Genomic DNA, 6,000 nt, shown 5'->3' on the forward strand with positions numbered 1-6,000 from the left:
CCCCGACCCCACCCCACCCCACTGGACCGTGAGCCCTGGGGGGACAGGGACAGGGCTTCATCGGCACCATGTGCGCTCAGGCATAACCCAGCACGTGACTAGGCCTGGCACGGGCACTCATTATTTGGTGAAACGAGTAGGCTACCTACGCAAAGAAAATAAATAAACGTGACACTTTCATCAAACCCTCTGAGGTAGATTCGTTTCCACTGAGCCACGATGGGAACTCCATTTAAAAATTTTTTTAGGAGTTCCTATCATGGCGCAGTGGTTGACGAATCCGACTAGGAACCATGAGGTTGCGAGTTCGATCCCTGGCCTTGCTCAGTGGGTTAAGGATCCAGTGTTGTCGTGAGCTGTGGTGTAGGTTGCAGATGAGGCTCAGATCCCACGTTGCTGTGGCTCTGGCATGGGCTGGCGGCTACAGCTCCGATTGGAGCCCTAGCCTGGGAAGCTCCATATGCCGTGGGAGCGGCTCTAGAAATGGCAAAAAGATAAAAAAAAAAAAAAGAAAAAGAAAAAGTGGGAGGGGGCCATAGAGGTGGCCTGGGGACACAGGGTAAATTGAATTACTTGTCTGGCTTTTTTCTTTCTTTTTTTCTTTCTTTTTAGGGCCGCACCGGCGGCATATGGACATATGGAGGTTCCCAGGCTAGGGGTCGAATCGGAGCTGCACCTGGGTTCTCTCGGGGTTCCGCTCAGGCTTTCTCAGGCTGCCCCCAGGGGGTGGTGATCTGCCCAGGGGAGCCCTGGCAGCCAATGACGTAGTCATGCCCATTCCTCCGGGATTGGCTGTCTTGCTTTTACAGCTAAGAAAGGGTGGGGTCCTGGTCTAGTGCTGAGAGGAAAGCACGTCACAGCATCTTGAGCCCCACCTGGTCGCTCTAGTACCCTCTCCTACATTTTAACACCATGACCCCCAAGACTCACATTCAAGGATCTCCTTTACCATCCCTGGAGTCTCACCCCAAGAGCTCCCAATACTGAATGTTTGGCACCCCTGCCCCTTTTCTGGGTAGGCTCAGCCCCAGCCTAGGTGACCCCAGGCCTTGTCAGCTTCTTGGACTATATCCCCAGAAAGGGGATGAAATTTGGAAAAACCCATGAGACGACCTAGGGTGTCCAAGTGGTCAAGAACAGCAAAGTTCCAGAGTTCCCGTCGTGGCTCAGCGGAAATGAACCGTGAGGTTGCAGGGTCGATCCCCGGCCTCGCTCAGCGGGATAAGGATACGGTGTTGCTGTGAGCTGTGGCGTAGGCTGCAGAGGCGGCTTGGATCTGGCGTTGCTGTGGCTGTGGTGTAGGCAGGCAGCTGTAGCTCTGATTCAACCCCTAGCCTGGGAACCTCCATTTGCTGCCGATGTGGCCCTAAAAAAACCAAAACAAGAAGCAAAACCAAAAGAAAAAACCAGCAAGGCTCCTCCGAAGGCCATGTACGGAATTTTTCCAGGGCAAGGCACGGCTGGGGTATGGATGGATTTACACACTGGGAAAACTAAGGCCTAGAGAGGCTGACCAAGTCCTGTGGTCTCACAGATGGTTCTCAGATCTCAGGGGACAGGTTCCTGACTCCCATTCAGCCACACTGCAGAGATGGTCCTGGGTGGTGGTGAAGACCCCAGGCCTGGAGTTCCCACTGTGGCTCAGAGGAAACAAACCCGCCTAGTTCCCATGAGGATGCAGGTTCGATCCCTGGCCTCACTCCGTGGATTAAGGATCCAGCATTGCTGTGACTGTGTAGGCCAGCAGCTGCAGCTCCAACTTGACCCCTCGCCTGGGAACTTCCATGTGCTGTGGGTGTGCCCCCCCCCACCCGAACAAAAGAGAGAGAGAGAGAGATGGTGGGCCTCCAAAGCCAGGCCAGGAGTTCCCTGGCAGCTCAGTGGTTAAGGGTCTAGTGTTGTCACTGCTGGGCTGGGCTTGGACAGGCACAGGTTCCATCCCTGGCCCGGAAATTTCTGCATGCCACAGGCACAGCCAAAAGGATAAAAGAACGAGTTCCTGCTGTTGCTCAGCAGGATGGGCAGCGTCTTGGGATTGCTGAGACCCAGGCTTTTTGTTTTTGTTTTTCACTTTTGGGGGGGGGGGGCGAATCCCTGGCACATGGAGGGTCCCAGGCTAGGGGTCGAACTGGAGATACAGCTACTGGCCTACGCCACAGCTACAGCAACAGCAGATCCAAGCTGCGCCTGCCACCGACACCACAGCTCATACGCCGGATCCTTAACCCCTGATCGAGGCCAAGGATGGAACCCGCAACTTCACGGTTCCCAGTCAGATTCATTTCCGCTGCGCCACCCGTGGGAACTCCTGGGCCACAAGTTTGATCCCTGGCCCAGAACAGTGGGTTAAAGATCTGGTGTTCCCGCAGCTGTGGCTTAGGTCACAACTGTGGCTCAGATCTGATCCCTGGCCTGGGAACTCCACATGCCCCAGGGCGGCCAACAAAGAAAAGATGGATGACTTCCTCCCTAACGTGCCCTATCGCCTCTGCGCGTAGAGAAATTCTTTTTTTCTCTCTCTCTCTTTACAGCTGCACCTGTAGCATATGGAGGTCCCCAGACTAGGGGTCGGATCGGAGCTGCAGCGAAAGTCTTTGCCGTGTGGCCAGGGCTATTCCCCAGGGCGGGGATTCTTTTCTGAGAAAGAGCAGCAAGGTTGCAAATGGACTGAGCATCCTCTACTTGGCCTGTGCTGAGGACTTTGAACTTCATGATCTTAAAAGAATCCTCACAAAGGAGTTCCCGTCGTGGCTCAGTGGTTAACGAATCCGACTAGGAACCATGAGGTTGCGGGTTCGATCCCCGGCCTTGCTCAGTGGGTTAAGGATCCGGCGTTGCCATGAGCTGTGGGGTAGGTTGCAGACGTGGCTCGGATCCCGTGTGGCTGTGGCTCTGGCGTAGGCCAGCGGCTACAGCTCCGATTGGAGCCCTAGCCTGGGAACCTCCACATGCCATGGGAGCGGCCCAAGAAATGGCAAAAAGACAAAAAAAAAAAAAAAAAGAATCCTTCCAAGAACTTGGGTGCTATGCATTATTAAGGCCATGAGGGGTAATACCCTCAGAGGGCCCAGAGATGTGAAGTCACACAGCCAGCATGTGGACAACTGGATCGGGGCCCCCAGCCTCAGGCAATCACTCCACTACCCTCCTCCTGGGCTGGGCTGCCCAAGATAAGGAACATTATCTTGGGCTGATTCACCACCAGGCACATAGAAGGCATTTATTACACTCCTTTTTTTTTTTTTTTTTTTTAATTTTTGTCTTTTCAGAGCTGCACCCACAGCTTATAGAGGTACCCAGGCTAGGGGTCGAATCAGAGCTGCAGCTGCCAGCCTGCACCACAGCCACAGCAACGTGGGATCCGAGCTGCATCTTAAACTACCCCACAGCTCACAGCAACACCGGATCCTTAACCCACTGAGTGAGGCCAGGGATCGAACGAACCTACGTCCTCATGGACGCTACTCAGGTTCATTTCCGCTGAGCCACGGTGGGAACTCCTGTTGATTACACTTTCAAAGGATAATGAAGGGGGATGTGAGAGAGGTCAAAGGTGGACAAGGGCTAGAGCCCTCAAACAGACCGACCAACCCCCCTCTCCAAGTCTCAGCTCTGATGTCCCCTCCTCCAGGAAGCCCTCCTTGACCCCAGGTTGAATCGAGCCCCTTCATCTCAGCCCTGTCTACTCTGGGTCATCACTCTCGGGGGATGGATGGGCCTGTCCCCCCGACCCCACCCCACCCCACTGGACCGTGAGCCCTGGGGGGACAGGGACAGGGCTTCATCGGCACCATGTGCGCTCAGGCATAACCCAGCACGTGACTAGGCCTGGCACGGGCACTCATTATTTGGTGAAACGAGTAGGCTACCTACGCAAAGAAAATAAATAAACGTGACACTTTCATCAAACCCTCTGAGGTAGATTCGTTTCCACTGAGCCACGATGGGAACTCCATTTAAAAATTTTTTTAGGAGTTCCTATCATGGCGCAGTGGTTGACGAATCCGACTAGGAACCATGAGGTTGCGAGTTCGATCCCTGGCCTTGCTCAGTGGGTTAAGGATCCAGTGTTGTCGTGAGCTGTGGTGTAGGTTGCAGATGAGGCTCAGATCCCACGTTGCTGTGGCTCTGGCATGGGCTGGCGGCTACAGCTCCGATTGGAGCCCTAGCCTGGGAAGCTCCATATGCCGTGGGAGCGGCTCTAGAAATGGCAAAAAGATAAAAAAAAAAAAAGAAAAAGAAAAAGTGGGAGGGGGCCATAGAGGTGGCCTGGGGACACAGGGTAAATTGAATTACTTGTCTGGCTTTTTTCTTTCTTTTTTTCTTTCTTTTTAGGGCCGCACCGGCGGCATATGGACATATGGAGGTTCCCAGGCTAGGGGTCGAATCGGAGCTGCACCTGGGTTCTCTCGGGGTTCCGCTCAGGCTTTCTCAGGCTGCCCCCAGGGGGTGGTGATCTGCCCAGGGGAGCCCTGGCAGCCAATGACGTAGTCATGCCCATTCCTCCGGGATTGGCTGTCTTGCTTTTACAGCTAAGAAAGGGTGGGGTCCTGGTCTAGTGCTGAGAGGAAAGCACGTCACAGCATCTTGAGCCCCACCTGGTCGCTCTAGTACCCTCTCCTACATTTTAACACCATGACCCCCAAGACTCACATTCAAGGATCTCCTTTACCATCCCTGGAGTCTCACCCCAAGAGCTCCCAATACTGAATGTTTGGCACCCCTGCCCCTTTTCTGGGTAGGCTCAGCCCCAGCCTAGGTGACCCCAGGCCTTGTCAGCTTCTTGGACTATATCCCCAGAAAGGGGATGAAATTTGGAAAAACCCATGAGACGACCTAGGGTGTCCAAGTGGTCAAGAACAGCAAAGTTCCAGAGTTCCCGTCGTGGCTCAGCGGAAATGAACCGTGAGGTTGCAGGGTCGATCCCCGGCCTCGCTCAGCGGGATAAGGATACGGTGTTGCTGTGAGCTGTGGCGTAGGCTGCAGAGGCGGCTTGGATCTGGCGTTGCTGTGGCTGTGGTGTAGGCAGGCAGCTGTAGCTCTGATTCAACCCCTAGCCTGGGAACCTCCATTTGCTGCCGATGTGGCCCTAAAAAAACCAAAACAAGAAGCAAAACCAAAAGAAAAAACCAGCAAGGCTCCTCCGAAGGCCATGTACGGAATTTTTCCAGGGCAAGGCACGGCTGGGGTATGGATGGATTTACACACTGGGAAAACTAAGGCCTAGAGAGGCTGACCAAGTCCTGTGGTCTCACAGATGGTTCTCAGATCTCAGGGGACAGGTTCCTGACTCCCATTCAGCCACACTGCAGAGATGGTCCTGGGTGGTGGTGAAGACCCCAGGCCTGGAGTTCCCACTGTGGCTCAGAGGAAACAAACCCGCCTAGTTCCCATGAGGATGCAGGTTCGATCCCTGGCCTCACTCCGTGGATTAAGGATCCAGCATTGCTGTGACTGTGTAGGCCAGCAGCTGCAGCTCCAACTTGACCCCTCGCCTGGGAACTTCCATGTGCTGTGGGTGTGCCCCCCCCCACCCGAACAAAAGAGAGAGAGAGAGAGATGGTGGGCCTCCAAAGCCAGGCCAGGAGTTCCCTGGCAGCTCAGTGGTTAAGGGTCTAGTGTTGTCACTGCTGGGCTGGGCTTGGACAGGCACAGGTTCCATCCCTGGCCCGGAAATTTCTGCATGCCACAGGCACAGCCAAAAGGATAAAAGAACGAGTTCCTGCTGTTGCTCAGCAGGATGGGCAGCGTCTTGGGATTGCTGAGACCCAGGCTTTTTGTTTTTGTTTTTCACTTTTGGGGGGGGGGGGCGAATCCCTGGCACATGGAGGGTCCCAGGCTAGGGGTCGAACTGGAGATACAGCTACTGGCCTACGCCACAGCTACAGCAACAGCAGATCCAAGCTGCGCCTGCCACCGACACCACAGCTCATACGCCGGATCCTTAACCCCTGATCGAGGCCAAGGATGGAACCCGCAACTTCACGGTTCCCAGTCAGA

Source organism: Phacochoerus africanus, chromosome 8 (genome assembly GCF_016906955.1).
Source record: "Phacochoerus africanus isolate WHEZ1 chromosome 8, ROS_Pafr_v1, whole genome shotgun sequence".
Taxonomy (NCBI): Eukaryota; Metazoa; Chordata; class Mammalia; order Artiodactyla; family Suidae; genus Phacochoerus; species Phacochoerus africanus.